Source organism: Salmo salar, chromosome 18, assembly GCF_965601325.2.
Source record: "Salmo salar chromosome 18, fSalSal1, whole genome shotgun sequence".
NCBI lineage: Eukaryota > Metazoa > Chordata > Actinopteri > Salmoniformes > Salmonidae > Salmo > Salmo salar.
The window spans coordinates 76,329,936-76,348,580 of record NC_138308.1 but is presented as its reverse complement, the minus strand read 5'-3'; the positions used below and the strand labels follow the sequence as shown (position 1 = coordinate 76,348,580).

General features: G+C 41.9%; 1 protein-coding gene across 12 annotated transcripts in view; it reads right to left on the bottom strand.

Moving 5' to 3' along the window:
* The window catches only part of LOC106577626 (adhesion G protein-coupled receptor L3), a 360,961-nt gene that overhangs the window by 273,748 nt on the left and 68,568 nt on the right, over positions 1 to 18,645 (bottom strand). The window lies entirely within an intron of this gene.

Genomic DNA, 18,645 nt, shown 5'->3' with positions numbered 1-18,645 from the left:
TTCAGTTCCGATCACCCAAAAAAATCAGTTCAAAAAGAGTTGTTTGTTCACAAACAAACCATCACTAGGCCACAATGACGAGTCACTTTAGCAGTCACTGATAAATCTCGACATGGGCATCCAATCCTAGGAAAATACAAACAAGAGCTTTTGTATACTTGTCCCGATGCGATACCATGGACATTTGACTACGTTATGAACAGCAAAGGGATATAGGAGATTGACTTTATTCAGTCAGTTCGGCACCTTTTATAAACACAAGCGGTATTAGTATCAAATAATATATTTTCCCAATTTTCTTGGAGCATACAATATGTCAGTATTTGAACTATTTATTTTATACACATTTATACAGTCATTTATCAAGGGTGTCAATAATTTCAGACCCCTCAGTAAACTATTATTACACTTAAACACACTTTTGGCATCCGCCAAACCAAGACTCGTCCATTGGACTGCCAGATTGTGAAGCGCGATTCCCACTGCTCCAGATTCAATGGCGGTGAGCTTTACACTGCTCCAGCCGACCCTTGGAATAGCGAATGGTGATCTTAGGCTTGTGTGCAGCTGCTCGGCCATGGAAACCCATTTCATGAAGCTCCCGGCGAACAGTTCTTGTGCTGATGTTGCTTCTAGAGGTAGTTAGGAACTCGGTAGTCAGAGTTGCTTTTTGATCATATTATTCCAGTGCTAGCCTCCCTACACTGGCTTCCTGTTAAGGCAAGGGCTGATTTCAAGGTTTTACTGCTAACCTACAAAGCATTACATTGGCTTGCTCCTACCCATCTTTCCGATTTGGTCCTGCCGTACATACCTACACGTACGCTACGGTCACAAGACGCAGGCCTCCAAATTGTCCCTAGAATTTCTAAGCAAACAGCTGGAGGCAGGGCTTTCTCCTATAGAGCTCCATTTATATGGAATGGTCTGCCTACCCATGTGAGAGACGCAGTTTCGGTCTCGACCTTTAAGTCTTTATTGAAGACTCATCTCTTCAGTAGGTCCTATGATTGAGTGTATTCTGGCCCAGGAGTGTGAAGGTGAACGGAAAGGCACTGGAGCAACAAACCGCCCTTGCTGTCTCTGCCTAGCCGGTTCCCCTCTCTCCACTGGGATTCTCTGTCTCTAACCCTATTACAGGGGCTGAGTCACTGGCTTACTGGTGCTCTTCCATGCCGTCCCTAGGAGGGGTGCGTCACTTGAGTGGGTTGAGTCACTGACGTGGTCTTCCTGTCTGGGTTGGCGCTCCCCCTTGGGTTGTGCCGTGGTGGAGATCTTTGTGGGCTATACTCGGCCTTGTCTCAGGATGGTAAGTTGGTGTTTGAAGATATCACTCTAGTGGTGTGGGGACTGTGTTTTGGCAAAGTGGGTGGGGTTATATCCTGCCTGTTTGGCCCTGTCCGGGGTTATCATCGGATGGGTCCACAGTGTCTCCTGACCCCTCCTGTCTCCGCCTCAAGTATTTATGCTGCAGTAGTTTGTGTCGGGGGGCTAGGGTCAGTCTGTTATATCTGGAGTATTTATCCTGTCTTATCCGGTGTCCTGTGTGAATTTAAGTATGCTCTCTCTAATTCTCTCTTTCGCTGTCTCTCTCTCCCGGAGGAGGAGGACCTGAGCCCTAGGACCATGCCTCAGGACTACATGGCATGATAACTCCTTGTTTTCCCCAGTCCACGTGGCCGTGCTGCTGCTCCAGTTTCAACTGTTCTGCCTGCAGCTATGGAACCCTGACCTGTTCACTGTGATAACTATTATTTGACCATGCTGGTCATTTATGAACATTTGAACATCTTGGCCATGTTCTGTTATAATCTCCACCCGGCACAGCCAGAAGAGGACTGGCCACCCCTCATAGCCTGGTTCCTCTCTAGGTTTCTTCCTAGGTTTTGGCCTTTCTAGGGAGTTTTTCCTAGCCACCGTGCTTTCTCGCCTGCATTGTGTGCTGTTTGGGGTTTTAGGCTGGGTTTCTGTACAGTACTTTGATATATCAGCTGATGTAAGAAGGGCTATATAAATACATTTCATTTGTTGCACAGATGATTTTACCAGTCCCGTTCTGCGGTCCCGTTCTGTGAGCTTGTATGGCCTACCACTTTGGGGCTGAGCCGTTGTTGCACCTAGATGTTTCCACTTCACAATAACACCACTTACAATAACACCACTTACAATAACACCACTTACAATAACACCACTTACAATAACACCACTTACAATAACACCCCCGCACTTACAATAACAGCACTTAGAGCAGCTCTAGCAGGGCAGAAATTTGATTAACTGACTTGTTGGAAAGGTGGCATCCTATGACGGTGCCACGTTGAAAGTGACTGAGCTCTTTAGAAAGGCCATTCTACAGCCAATGTTTGTCTACGGAGATTGCATGGCTGTGTGTTCGAATTTATACACCTGTCAGCAACGGGTGTGTCTGAAATAACCAAATCTACTAATTTGAAGGGGGGTCCACATACTTTTGTATATATGGTGTATTTTAATATATTAATGAAGTATGATTTAAGCAGTACGGGACATTTTTGGGGGGGGGGGGGGGGGGGGCTCAGATGTGGGCCTAATAGGCCTAATGGTAAAGATTATTACCTTTTAACGCGTGAGTTCCAAAGATCGCTAATGGTCGCCCCAGTGTGAATTTGTTTATGCACGTGATGTCAGAATGCTATCACTGTTCCAAAATGTGATTGCTCTGCAATAGGACAGTTCATCCGCGCTGCCCTCAAACCAAGGCACGCGTTTCAAACAACCGTTTGAATTGAGGTGTGTTCCGCCTCCTCATTAATTAATATAAGAAGTAGCCCATTTCACTGTTGTGGACAATTTATGTTCAAGGCTTTACTGAGCTGGACAAAGGAATCTATTTGACGAGAGACCAAGCACTTCCCCAGATCAAGTATGAAGACATTTAAGCATCTCTAGTCAGAAAAGGCCTTGCAAACTTTTTCCAATGTGTGCATCCCTATCAAAGTAAGTGCCATATGTTCTGTATATAGTGTTGTCGTTTCTATTATAGCATACCGTATTTTTATAGGATTTGATTTAACCAGGCAAGTCAGTTAAAAACACATTTTTAATTACAATGACGGCCTACCAGAAGGAAAAAGGCCTCCTGCAGAGATGGGGGCTGGGATTAAAAGTGTTTAATATAGGACAAAACACACGACAAGAGCCACCATAACACTACATACAGAGAGACCCAAGACAACAACATAGCATGGCAGCAAACCAACATGACAACATGGTAGCAACACAACATGGGAGCAGTACAAAACATGGTACAAACATTATTGGGCACAGACAAAAGCACAAAGGGCAAGAAGGTAGAGACAAATCAAATTTTATTTGTCACATACACATGGTTAGCAGATGTTAATGTGAGTGTAGCGAAATGCTTGTGCTTTTAGTTCCGACCATGCAGTAATATCTAACTAGTAATCTAACCTAACAATTTCACAACTACTTTACACACACACAAGTGTAAAGGAATGAATAAGAATATGTACATAAAAATATATGAATGAGTGAAGGCCCAACGGCATAGGCAAGATGCAGTAGATGGTATAGAGTACAGTATATACATATGAGATGAGTAATGTAGGGTATGTAAACATATAAAAAGTGGCATTGTTTAAAGTGGCTAGTGATACATTTATTACATCAAGATGGCAAGATGCAGTAGATGGTATAGAGTACAGTATATACATATGAGATGAGTAATGTAGGGTATGTAAACATTATATAAAAAGTGGCATTGTTTAAAGTGGCTAGTGATACATTTATTACATCAATATTTCCATTATTAAAGTGGCTAGAGTTGAGTCAGTGTGTTGGCAGCAGCCACTCAATGTTAGTGATGGCTGTTTAACAGTCTGATGGCCTTGAGATAGAAGCTGTTTTTCAGTCTCTCGGTCCCTGCTTTGATGCACCAGTACTGACCTCATCTTCTGGATGGTAGCGGGGTGAACAGGCAGTGTCTTGGGTGGTTGTTGTCCTTGATGATCTTTTTGGCCTTCCTGTGACATCGGGTGCTGTAGGTGTCATGGAGGGCAGGTAGTTTGCACCCGGTGATGCGTTGTGCAGACCTCACTACCCTCTGGAGAGCCTTACGGTTATGGGCGGAGCAGTTGCCGTACCAGGCGGTGATACAACCCGACAGGATGCTCTCGATTGTGCATCTGTAAAAGTTTGTGAGTGTTTTTGGTGACAAGCCAAATTTCTTCAGCCTCCTGAGGTTGAAGAGGCGCTGCTGTGCCTTATTCACCACGCTGTCTGTGTGGGTGGACCATTTCAGTTTGTCCGTGATGTGTACGCCGAGGAACTTAAAACACTCCACCCTCTCCACTACTGTCCCATCAATGTGGATAGAGGGCTGCTCCCTCTGCTGTTTCCTGAAGTCCACAATCATCTCCTTTGTTTTGTTGACATTGAGTGTGAGGTTATTTTCCTGACACCACACTCCGAGGGCCCTCACCTCCTCCCTGTAGGCTGTCTTGTTGTTGTTGGTAATCAAGCCTACCACTGTAGTGTCGTCTGATTTAGAAACTGTTGATGAGTAAATAAGTTTCATTATTTGTAAACATTTGTCATTATTCTGTAGTTTTGTGCTTTTGCTCATAAAGCAAATGGAAAAAATTGGAACCCTGATCTCAGTGAATATAGTGGAAAGACACCTGAAACATAGTAGGGACTTTTGTAATAAAATGTACACCGTACAGAAGATCATTTCACATGTGATTTGAAGACGATCAGAGACTTTGTTAGAATTAGAATGCTTGCTCATTTGCATAATATTGATTGCATATACTGTATGTTACATTAAGCACTCCCAAATCAACAAATTCAACCATTGATTTCTGTTTTCACTCAAATAAAAAGCCTCAACATCTTTGAAATTGTTTTAAACTTGTCTTGTCTAGGGATGTGCACGGCTATTTTAATATCCAAACTATTAGTTTTCGAATACTTGTGAGTATTCATTTTTGTGAGATAAAAGTAGAACCTAATGTAGGCCTATTTCAACTGGAGAAAAAAAAATCTACATTTAATTAAAATAGCCATGTAACATTGTTACATACAATCATATACCATGACATTTCAAATGCTTAATTTAATCAAAACAAACTTTTCAATGTAGTTTATGACATACATGGTGCACCCCATAAAAAGACCGGTAGCCAACCGGCAGCCTTCAAATGTGTAGCTTGTTGTTTTTGTTGGCCAATCAAAGTGGCAAAAGGGCTGTGTAGCAAGTGGAGTGAGAGTTCTCTAATTCAATGCAAGATGGAATAAAATTGCAGTCTTAAACTTAGCAAAATGAGAAGTAGGCTTCAATGAGCAACCAACAGGTATGCTGTTTTTTATCTGAATGGGGGTTGGGGAGAAAGCGCAGCATGGGGCCTCAATTAGCCAGCTATATATCTAGCTAGGTTATCTTAGCTAGCTAGCTTCTCCAGGCTATTCCAGTCAAAACAGGCACTGTTATACAGTGCCTTGCAAAAGTATTCAGACCCCTTGGATTTCTTCACATTTTATTGACAGAGTATTTTGTTTACATTGTTGACAAAAAAAGAACAATTAAATCCATTTTAATCCCACTTTGTAACAAAATGTTAAGAAACCAACGGGGTCTGAAGGCACTGTATGGGATGATGAATAGCATTGTGGCTGCTACAAGTTACCTAGTTTTGGATGTAGCCAAGTTGCCTTGGCATCTCTCTCTTTGTCCCGCAGTCTGCTTGCTACACACACCGCCCCATATAACCTCTGCCCCAGCTGCAGCAATAGAGTGCCACCCAAAATATATTTTGAATATGAGGATATCTGAGAAAAATGAATGATACTGTGAAATGATTTCAAACCCCCACCCATACGCTTGTCTTACTATTACTCATTCTGATGATAGCTGCTTTATTGAAGAACGTTTTTACTTGCAATGTAATGACTGTGATAATTGGTTATTTATCTACCTTGATTGGATGCACTGACTAAGTCGCTCTGTATAAAATCCTCTTAAGGATCGTACCCTTTTTTTTCCAATTTTGCCTAAAATAAAATACCCAAATCTAACTGCCTGTAGATCAGGACCTGAAGCAAGGAAATGCATATTCTTGATGCCATTTGAAATGAAACACTTTGAAGTTTGTGGAAATGTGAAATTAATGTACGAGAATATAACACATTAGATTTGGTAAAAGATAATAATAGAAAAAACATGTTTTTTCTTTGTTTCATCATCTTTGAAATGCAAGAGAAAGGCCACAATGTAATATTCTAGTTTAGGTGCAATTTACATTTTGGCCACTAGATGGCAACAGTGCAAGTACAAAGTGTTAGACTGATCCAAACAACCATTGCATTACTGTTAAAAAAAAAAACCGATCAAGTCTGCCCAATTGTCCCTAATCGGTTTATTGATACATTTTCAAGTTCATAACGGTGCACTCTCCTCAAACAATAGCATGGTATTATTTCACTGTAATAACTTCTGTAAATTGGATAGTGCAGTCATATTAACAAGAATTTAAGCTTTCTGCCCATATCAGATATTACTATTTCCTGGAAAATGTCTTGTTACTTACAACATCATGCTAATAACATTAGCGCACGTTAGCTCAACCGTCCCGTGGGGGGGGGGGGGTGGGGGGGGGGGGGGGACACCGATCCTGTAGAGAATAAGTGTGTCTGATAAACGACCAAAATGTAAATATGAAAGTAATGGGAATGCAAAAGAGTAGTGGACAGCAAATGAAAAGCTTTCATGATCACACAGCTTGTACTGCACAATACATACAGTCATTTTGTGGCAGGGGTATTCAACGCTTACTCTACGATGTCCAGAGCCTGCTGGTCTTCTGTTCTACCTGATAATTAATTGCACCCACCTGTTGTCCCTGATTAGAGGGGAACAATGAAAGAAGCCAGTTCCACTGCGTTTTAAAGGTCCGAGTTGAGTTTGAGGGGTCTATGGTATGAGGGCCAATACAACATCACTTGGTAGCGTGATAACGCATACGAACATGGACTTAGACCTGTTGCAGATCAAAAATATTTTCCGGAATACGCGTAGCAAAAGCCCTGTCCTACATGGTTACTTATGAGTATACAATAGACTGCAAGGTTTCTTCTATTTGCTTTGCACATGTATACCCAAGAGTAAAATAATAGCGCTAACTTTAGCCCAGGCAGTTACTGTGTGGGGGCACTTACGAGAGACCTGTCCGTGTGAGTGATGGCCAAGGCATTTATCGGCAAAGATAATGTTAGCCTAATTACATACAGTACATGCTCACAAACACAAATGCAAGCACTCGCACATTCTTCCACTTTGACGTCACACACAGTGAGAAAGAGCTTTGATTGAATTAAAAAGCACTATATTATCAGTAGGCTTGTGTTAATAATAACAACAACAACAATAACAACAACCATGACCACACCTGTTCACGATGAATTTCCCTCCACGGGCGACCAGGACCGTGAGCCAAAACCCTGAGATGTTGTACTTTGCCAAAACGTCATACTGAAATATTGGAACTGGAATACATTATAATCTATCTAGCCTACTTGCTGAGGGTTTTCTTTCTTTTTTTTAAACCAAGACTTCTAAAATGGTGGGAGTCAATTTTCTAAGGGAAAGGAGGATGGCTATTGGCAGAACAATGCATGGAATGTATGACGCCACAAAAACATGACCTGTCCCTGAGCCTGTCTGACATAACCCCAGCTGATTGGATGGACCATTCCTGTATTGGGATCCTTTCGGTCTCTGGCAAGCAGCCAGAGAATGCGGTCGAGAAAACCCCAGGTAACCACTAAATTGCTCAACAAGACACACAACATGAGGGTCCCACTCTATGGAACTTTAGACAAACCACGTAACTAAATCACTTATGCAATGAATTATGGCATTTTGGCAGGTTTCCTATTGACCTCAAAGCTAAAAGTCGTCAGTGTGAGCTCTCCGTTCCTCTGCGTTTTCTCGGTTTGACTGGGTGAGGTCTCAATCACCATTTTGTTTCGGGAATATTCCCTCCGCCTCAATTTGAATAATTCTCCATTCAAACCAGACTGCAGCGCCTGCAACCAAGTCAAATTGACTCCTTAAGTCACAGAACCATTGAAATAACAAAGGGCTGCCTTTCAGCAGACACTTCACTCAGAGCCCGTAACGTGGGGAGACAAATACAAATAAAAACTGTAATTTTAGATGGCGGGTGAATAGGAAACAGATTTTAGACATGAATAACCATGATCCCAATGGTGCATGTATCTCAATGTGATTATCCGATGTTAGCCTAGTGCATGTGCAGGGGAATTCGTACAAATGTTATCGAGTCAAATTGTTGCTGTTTTTTGTGCATGCAATGCATAGAATTGTCTCCATCTTAATGAATAAGTTACACAAATCAGAGGGGGATATGTTGTAAATGGTCTGGCAATCGGAGGTGCGTCTACCCTCTGTGTTATGAGTAACGACCGTGGTTACAACCACAGGGAATTCAAATGGTTTCCACCTGGCCTTCTCTGCAGCCAAATGAGTGTGCGAGTGAGTGAGCGAGAACTAGAGAAAGAGAGAAAGAAATAAAGAGAGTGGGTTGGTGATGGTGTGTTTGTGTATGTGTGAGCATGCACTCGTTCCTATACAGCGTGCTTGTACGTATGAGTGTGTATATAAATCATGCATGACGGAAGTACTGGCTTTCATAGATCCACCTCAGGACCCAATGACCTCAAGTTCCAACTGACTTCCTTCATTCCTGGTCACTATAAACTTCACCATCAGAGCAGGAAATGGTGAAACAAAGAATGCTTGGACCGGCCCAACACAATTGGATGTCTGTATGGCCCGTGATTGGCCACTCCATAGGGTTGGGTTAGGCCAGACAACCTTAGTCCCCTAGCATCTGGAGGTCTAGAGATAAGTGCCCTACTGACAAACATGGCTGACACACAGGTCAAAGGTCAAATTGGTGAATATGGCATAGAGCTCTGCCTTTGTGCTGTCTAACAGCCCTGGGCAGCATTGTTTGACATGTCTGAATGACACACATGGAGTGTTGCTCTTGTTTTTCAAAGACCTTAATGACCAGGCTGATGTTTTTTCAACTGAACAACAACAGGAGACCGTGTCGCAGACAGAAACATGTACGTTTATGGTTTGAAAGCAACAACTATACAGTACTGTAGCTTCCCCTCAACTTTTCAAAGCCTTTGAGTTTCACTGTTGAGATGGAGGCATCATGGGATTCAGGGGAAAATGGATTGGCAAAAGTTGCATACAGGTTGGTTCAAATTGTATTCGTTTTACTACGGATGCGCTTGTTTGTGCAAACCCGGCCTTGACACTAATACACTGCTTGCATATACCAATATATATAACACTTTCTTAGACACTGTGGTCAGCAGTCCTTGATCTAATATACAATTCCAGACACATTACCGTTCAAATCACACCCCGAACGATCCACTATCCCTCCCTCATAGCGTCCCGAATCCAACTAATCACAAAAATTCACTGAGATAATCATCTATAATTGGAAAATGTTGTTCTTCGCTGCCAGAGGCGTAGAATAGTGGTGTCTGGAGTAGTTTGAGTGAGGCTGAGAGCCAGACTATCAAGCTCCCCACGTCTTCAGATGCAAATGGAGTTTGATGGAAGCTTGATTGAGCTGACGGAACATGTTCGCAGGGGGGGGTGTTTTGTCTCTGGACATCAAGAGAGCAATACTCAGTCAGGGTCTAGTCAGGGAAAATGCACTCAGACCTGACGAATCACAAGAAGCCTACTCGGGCTGTGGTGCTTCAAGGCCCTCTGGGAAAATAAAAGCAGATGCTGAACATGTTATACCAGGGGGTGAGAATCATGTGTCAGGCTCATTTGAATATCCGCCCACCTTGGGTATCAATTCAGTTATATTTCAGCCCAAATTAGCCATTCGTTTTTCATGAGGGTGTTCACTTCCTGGATTGAGCTCAAACCCAGCTAGCAACCCCTGTACATTCACTTATATGTACCACCTCTGCATATCAAGTGCAGTCGCTCGATTACTAAAGACACTGCCCAACAACAACAACAAAAAACATTTAGGATGTTCTTGCTTAAAGCAGCAATCAGCTGTTGAAACAATAACAAAGTGTTTTCCCTGCCCCTGTTTCAGAAAAAGCTGAGGGTTGGGGCTGGAGAAATGTAACCACTCAAATTCATAGACAACGCTATGGATGCAAGGACTGCCCTTCCATGAAGTATAGTTTTAACCATGTTTTGAGGCATTATAGTGTTTGTTTACATTTACTTTGCTTACAAACATTGGAGTAAAACAAGCTTATAAATTTAGTTTCTGATTTGGTATGACAGCTGAACTAAGCTCGTAAGGCATCTTCAAGAATGAATGGGTACATATAATTAATGTCAACGTCCCAAAAAAATTGAGGTAGCAACTGCAGATTGCCCCTTCATTCAATCCAATATCGACTAGAGTCTAATTAAGTCATTAACAGCACAGTCTAAAAGCACAAATCTGCAAATGCAAGGAGTTTGGAGGAATTGAATTGGAGACCCCTGACATTGAGAATTACATCAGCCTGCAGTCTCAAACCATTAAGCCATCAGCGTGGAGATGGGGCCCCATTCTGCTTGGAGACAGTGTGTACTTTGGGGGGTGGTAGGAACTGATATAGACACAGATGAACACACACACACACACACACACACACACACACGTCTAGTGGTTAGGACTCAGCACTCTCACCGCCGCGGCCCAGGGTCGATTCCCGGTCAGGGAGCTACACTTTGCGGCGGCAGGTAGCCTAGCGGATAAAGCGATGGGCCAGTAACTGAAAGGTCGATAGTTAGAATCCCCGAGCCGACAAGGTGAAAAATCTGTCAATGTGCCCTTCAGCAAGGCACTTAACCTTAATTGCTCCAGGGTCTCCGTTGATAATGGCAGGGAGTGCCAGAGATAGGTCTTGTAGAAAGAGGGGCCCGCCTGTCACATTGTAGTAGGTACTCTCACAAATAAGCACACTACTACTACACACTCTGTGGATTAGGGTGTGATACAGCCACAGCTCTTGGCTGAAAAGAAGAATGCATTTGGATTTGGAGATTTCAACCTATTAAAATAGGTAACCAGCAGTAGCCCTGGGGGCGAGTCGACAGCAGACGATCCGAGGCAGTAGGGGAACTCTGTGCAAAGAGACCGTAAACCACTGGGTTTAACTGCCTGGTGATTAGCACTGCGGAGTGGCAGCTTACTACATCAGGCATCCCACGCTGATCTAATAGGCCTTTAGCCGAAAGATTTAAAAAAGACACAATGCAGATTCAAATAGGGAAGAGGATATATTCAGTGAGAACTACTAACCATAGCTGCATAGGCAGTGAAATTAACCAAGCAAGTGGGAGGGGGGCTCATAGACAGTAGAGCATGATGAACCTAGACAAAAGTAATCGAGATAGATATACTATGGGTTGTTGAGAGCTGACACATTGGAAATAGTCTGACACACTCACACACTTTTCAGTACACACATACACTCAACACACACACCTCAATCATATTCCTCTAAGTCATTTGGCCTTGTGAACCCGAGCCCCAATCTCTAATTGCCCCACTGTGTAGCGATGATACTCGTCCACTTACTGCCGCAGCACTCTGCCCCCCCCCCCCCCCGCCCCCGCCATTTTATAAAACCGGACTAAAGAGAGTCAATGATTGCTTTTGACTTCTAGACCACACCGGACTTGCACATGTGAGGAACTTTTTCTTGGACGCTTAAAGAGATTGCCTGCCACTTGATGCCGACAGGATCACAGAAGGCTCTCGGTTGATAGCATTGGCCCTCCGGATCAATATTGTGCTAAGGCGCAGACCCATTGGCAGGGGTGGGGAGTTGGAGAGCAACCTGTATTTAATTTTGTCAGAGACCAGGGCCTGGAGTGTGTTAGAAGCCAGTGCCAAGGCTAGGCTACTTCCTTTCCCCTTCTAACGCAATATGATATCATTACCTCAAACAGCTCTTGGTTCAAGAGAACTGCGATAGCTACAATGCTAACGCTAACACAGAAAGGAAAGGAGTGTGGCAACTTTCTCACTTGTAATATACTGGGGCTGTTCTATATACAGCGAAGGCTAATGAAAACTCCCTGAATACAGTAGCAGCCAATTCAATGCCATAAGGCTCAGTCACCTTCCCCTACAGTGCCTTTTCAGTCCCGTCCTGGATGGAAACTCAGTACTCCATTGAAAAAGCGTTGGTGTCAAAATATCTTGCCACTAAGCCCAGAGTGTAGCCCCCTCTTCTTCTTTGATCCCCCCCCAACCCACCCGGCACACCCCCATCCCCTCTGAGCACTCCCCCACCCCCCTGGAGAAACAATATGGTCCTCTGCCTTTGGAGTCCCATTGGCTTGCTGTGTTCCTGTCAATGCCGGGGACCTCAAAGCTCAGATGAGGGGCGCTTTTCTTCTTACCTCCCTCCCTCCCTTTTCTATTTTTCCTCTACTTCTCATTTCTTTTTGGGCTCAACCTGACAAGCTATATTACTTCGCCTTCACAACGGGGACCATCAGGAGTGGGATAATCTTTAAAGCAAACTCGGAAACTTTACCCCTCCCTCCACCTCTCCAATCCTCCACTCCTCTCCTTCCATGTTGAAGGGGGGCCAAGAAGGAGAAATTCATTTCGGAGGCAGTGTGTGGGTATAGTATGGTGAATTCCGGAGGGTAGTCTGCCTTGGTCTGGCATGCCTTTTCCTGGACCAGTTGGTTTCGGCATAGGGGGAGTTGGGAGGGGAGGACAGGGGAAGAGAAGGGCTTTCTGACAGACGCCCAACACACACATACCTCTGGCTGGCAAGTCTAATAACATCATCTGTGCAAGACATTACTGGAGGATTTAACATTTATTGCCCAATACGTCTCAGTTATGAGAAAATATTACTGCATGCCCCCCAACCCCCGATAGTCATGTCAAGAATTCGGACAGAAGTCAGCATCCATTTTGGCAACACTGCAGCTATGGCCCAGTGGCAACCTCAGTAATGATTTGACAGTATATTAAGACCATTTTATAAAATGTTTTTAGAGAAGGTTGATGAACGAGTACAAAACTATCTGTCCCGATTGATACCCAAGTAATCATTCACTTAGTGTTAACACATTTAACGCTGCGTTAAATGTTAAATGCTGCACCATTTACTTTTATTCAGCTATGTTAAGCTAGGAGGCTGCAACGAATTCCGTGCATACTTCCAAATATGAGTTAGCCTATATCTGTAGAATGACATATCATATTACTCTGCAGATCATTTCCTAAACAACATTGCCCAAGTGGCCTAAAAACTGTCTAGGCACAGCTACATAGATTGAGTGCCTTTCGGTGATATGCCCGACAGAGTTTAATACTTCTGAATGTATGCAGCACATAGTCTGGAGAATCACACAATGTGTCTCTGTTCCTCTGGGGCATTGTCATTAGTCCAAGGCAAATTTGTGTAATTCAGTGCAAACATTCAGACTCAGCATCATTAAAATAATAAATAGCAGCTGTAGAAAAATGGGCCCACAATGCTAAGCAAGACCGTGATCGGAATGAGACAATCAGGAAATTACCATTTCAGAATAAATATTCGGCAGCACCGTGATGGGCCTAGGAGATTAGGATTTTTTTCCCTTGTTGGATTCAGTTGGACGGTGAATTCCCATTCCGAACGTTATCCGATGTTGCTTCTCGGAGAACTGAACCCATAATGGTGCCGTCATCTCATTGGGATTTGGGAATCAAAGATTTCATGCTTCGTCGCACAGAAGTTACTGTGTTGCCATGGGTGATTGATGATGGTAACATTCAGACTTTCTATTCATCTCCTCCATCTTCCACTGGGAGGTTTTAATAGGGATATCAGTTCTGAGAGAGGGGTCCCAAAAGCCAATGTTTGTCTTCTCCAGTTGTCAGTGCCAAAATGAACTTATCTAGCCTTTCCCCTCCCATATGGAGGATGGATCAATTGCTTTAACCTCTCTTGTTGTACCAGGCAGAAGACAAATTGCAAAGTCATTATTTCTCTTCATGCATTGCTCACCATTGTCCATAATTGCCTTAGCGAGATGTCTCAAACAAATAAAAAAATATATTAAAAAAATTCAACAGCCTTCCTTAGAGAAATATGCCCGAGTGATTAATGCAATTTTCGTGACATTGGGATGTTTGCTCAAGTTGGATATTTGGATGGAGGTGGGCTAGATAGAGGACTGAGGATAAAACAATATTTGTTTCCATGTCTTGTGGATTTATGTGACTTGTCAATAACTTGCTTATTGAAAGTAAATAATAGGGCAACATAATTTCGCTTCATCTTGAAGTCAAATTCGACTCGGAAATATGGTTGAGTATTCACCATCTTCCATCACTGTCTTGGCATCTGCTCTATGGATTGTAATAAATACTTTAGCTCAAAGCTGACAACAAAATGGATGGCATGGAGTTCACGGGATAACAAAACACACACAAGACCAAACATTATTTCCCATGAATATCTAAGTGAGGAGAATATTTTTGCTGAAATAGCATATACTTTTTTCCGACCAAAAACTCCTGGCGACAGTGGTTGTCAAAGACAAGCACAAGCAATACATCATATGGAACTAAGTCTATGATGTTGTTCTGAATCTGTGGCTACTCAGAAAACAGTGAAGAAGTGCATTGCCCTGTTTCTGCAGCATTTCGACTACATTGCCTTCTCAAGGTTTGGTCTGCATAGCAAAAACAGCCATACGGCCTGCCCCTACAATGCAACACCATTTCTATCCAATCAGAGCTCTTACTCAAATGTATTTCAATCTCAAGTTAGGGTCAATACGAACAGAACAGTAGTCAAGCAATGTCCTAAACCCTATGGGTAAAATGGCCCACTTTCTGATGCTCCATAGGCCTACATATTTTTCAGACTGAGCAAAAGGTTACCATGCAAATAAGTCTCTCTGGGTAGCGTATTGATCTGTTTCACTATGGCGAACAGCGGGGTCTAAATGGAAATGCTTGAGCTGCATGGAGAGAGAACAGATCTGATATGATGAGCTCCGTATGAATGGGAATGATTGCAGATGGGAGCGCAAAGGGGAAACTACTTTGGAATTAGGACACGTGCATAAACAAATCAAGCAAGCAGTTATGAGTACGTTAGTGTTGCTAGTATCGGCTTTGTAATTCAACTAGGTACTACTTAGCTAGAAGTATTAACACTTTTAAAGTGTAAATATTTGTATTTTAAAGTGTAACACTAACACAATGTTGCCGGGAAAATGTAAAAAGCATGTTGATTGATGATATTTCACGGGAAATGTAAAAAGCATGTTGATTGATGATATTTCACGGGAAAATGTTTATAAAATCAGGCCGATGTAGAGTGTGCTTACCAGACTTTTCTAACATCTTTCAACTCTGTATTTCATCACTGTGTTCCCTTAGTTAAACCACATAAGAGAGCAGCAGAAGGGTTCTGGAAACCTTGGTTTACAACCGGTCTCCAAAAATCCTCAGTTAAAAAAAAAACAAGATGTATAAAACGTTTCTCAAATCCCTCTCCTCTGAATTGTGCAAATTACAAAAAGTATTAAAAAAAATGTATTACTTTGGTTATCCCCAAAAATATATTTTACTAACAAATTCCAAGAATCATTAAATAATATAAAGTCAACATGGATTTTTTTAATTATTTTTTTTATTTTTTTATTTCACCTTTATTTAACCAGGTAGGCCAGTTGAGAACAAGTTCTCATTTACAACTGCAACCTGGCCATGATAAAGCAAAGCAGTGCGACCAAAAAAACAACACAGAATTACAAATAGAAAACAATATGTTTATGCAAACGGCTGTGCATCTACCATGGCCAAGATATCCTGTGGCATCCCACAGGGTTGATGATTTGACCTTTGTTATTGCTAATCTAAATCTAAATCCTAATCTAAAATACGAATTTTTTCTTAACTGACTTGCCTAGTTAAATAAAGGTTAAAAAAATATATATTAAAAAAAAAATCAATGACCTTGCTGTTGTGTCTTCTACCGTACTTCCCATTCTCTTTGCTGATGACACCAATTTGATCTCACAAGATTTTTTATTCACTAATTCATGAAGCCAACTCAGGCATGGTCAAATTTTCTGAATGGTTCCAGATAAACAAATTCTTTCAATGTAAAAAAAAAATCTAACTTTATTGTATTCACTAGTAAGAATAAGAAATAGTCACAGCCTAGATTCCTCAGAGTTCTGATGAATGAAAAGTTAACCTTAAAAGATCCTATTCAATTTGTCTGCAGGAAAGTGATGAAATCTGTTTGTATCATCAGAAAGATGCGTGGTTTGGTTCATCAGGCTTGCTTCATAACTCTTTACTATAGCTTCATTTAACCATATCTTATTTACTATAATATTGTCTGGGCCAGTACAAACATCTACCTACACAAATGACTCATCATACAAAAGACATTTACAAGACTAGCCACCTCAGCTATTTACCTGGCTCCATCTGCACCTTTAAGAAACTCAATATCTTATCCATTTACTACATCACTGTACGCCAATTATGCATTTTTATCTACAAATACTCATATCTCCCAGACAGTTTACCTAAAACCTTCAAATGGTTTCTTCCTGGTTAATTCTGAAATCCATCTATTTAACACAAGACACTGCGATAACCTTCACCCTCCCCACTGCCTCACCTCACATAGTCAATTCTATATAAGATAGAGATACCACCCTACTCTGGAATTCTTATATTCACATTGCCAAGCGAAGACTGGGGGGTCAGCCTGATGAACCAAACTACTCGACCAAACTACTCCTCCATATATCCCAACTCTCACATGCTCACATTTAAACAAAAGATATACTGTTTATTTTTGTGTGATTGATCAGTACATTTATGATTAGTGGGTTTTGTAATCTGTTTTAACAAACCTTATTTATTTTTTGGTCTTAGATTGTGGTGTGGTTTTTATATGAGCCCTTGGGCTTCCAACCACACTTGCAAACCGTATTATTTTATTTGTATTATTGTTTATCACATATTTTATTTGGTGCAAACAAATTAAACCTAAACAAAAGTAAAAAGGCATGTCCATTGAAGTAGTATAACGTGGCTCAGCTCGTAAATGGACTGGAAGACAAAGTCAGGAAATTACATCCCGACCTGAAATGTTGAGCAAACTGATTAAATAGCATCTCTTACACATTATTCTTTAAAGAAAGTCCCATTTTCAGCTAATGTAACCAAATAAAACTTTTTTTTTTTTTAAAGATAAAAAGAAATGGGGGTTGGCAGCGGAATGTAATTCCACACCTCGTTTCATAATAGAAAAGTTCTCATTTGTTTTTACGCTCCTCGCTAACAAACGTAATCCCGGAGACAGAGTGACAAAGAGAGGAGCCAAAAGTAAATTAGTGGGACTTGTCGTTTACCTCCGGAGTGGGAGTATTTGTGAAATGTTCCCCCTGTCCATTAAATCCACTCTGTTTAGAAATGGAAGAGAGCTGCCAATATTCATGGGTTTCAGTACACTCTGCAGTGTGGTCAGACAAAGTCAAACTGACTTGCCCTTTCCTGTTTCTGGCACCGAAAAGCGCATTGCAATGGTCTGGCAGTCGCACACGGCTGGTGTGTGATATCCACACTGATGGACAATGCAGTGGAAAAAAAAACAGGTTTATTACTTGGAATATCACGGGAGTGGAATGCAAAGTGAAAAAGACCACACAGCTCTCATTGGATGTGGTTAGCTAATAAAGAGAAGCTATTTACATCTCCTTTTCTTCATTAAGGTTGGTGTAAATAGCCCGGCAACATCCTGGGATACAGGACAATAAGAGCAGCCCCCTCCTTTCGTTCTCTGAGGACATTTTCCTTTGAGCACTGCACTGAAAATACCTTCCAAGTCTCAGAGCAAAAGCCCTGAAGACTGCTGTACGGGAAGACTGCTGTACGGGAAGACTGCTGTACGGGAAGACTGCTGTACGGGAAGACTGCTGTACCTTAACACACTTACCTCATCTTCAACAACAGCATACCTGGGAATATATTTATCCCCTTCAAAATAAGCTTTATGCTTTAAAACCTTCATCCCTGTGTCTGTAGATTTGCAGTATCATACCAGGCTATGCAAAAGTATGCACATAAATACAATTTATTTGAGTTGGCCACATATGGAACCTAATATATAAACTGAACACTGGTTCAAAGTTTAGATAAAGATATAAATAAAGTTCTTTCTTTCCTCCGCCTGCGTTTTATGTCCGACCAGAGCTTGTCTATTTAGTGAAAAGCAAAAGAACGTGTCTGGGGCCGTTTAAATAAAATTGATGACGGTCTTGCATAAATTATGCAAAGTTTTGTCCTTGTGCCAAGCAATGCATCCACTGAATAATAATTATGAGAGGGACTTAGGGATATGAGTATGCAGGATATGAGGAGAATGCCAACGTCCCTTTCCTGCTGTGACCAAACACGACCAAGTGAGAGAGGGGGAGGGGCTGCCTTGTCATATCTGGTCATTATTTCTCTTGTGCAAATTGGACGGTTAAGAATTTATATCATACTGTATGAGTGTTAACCAGCTCATAGTCCATGATTTACA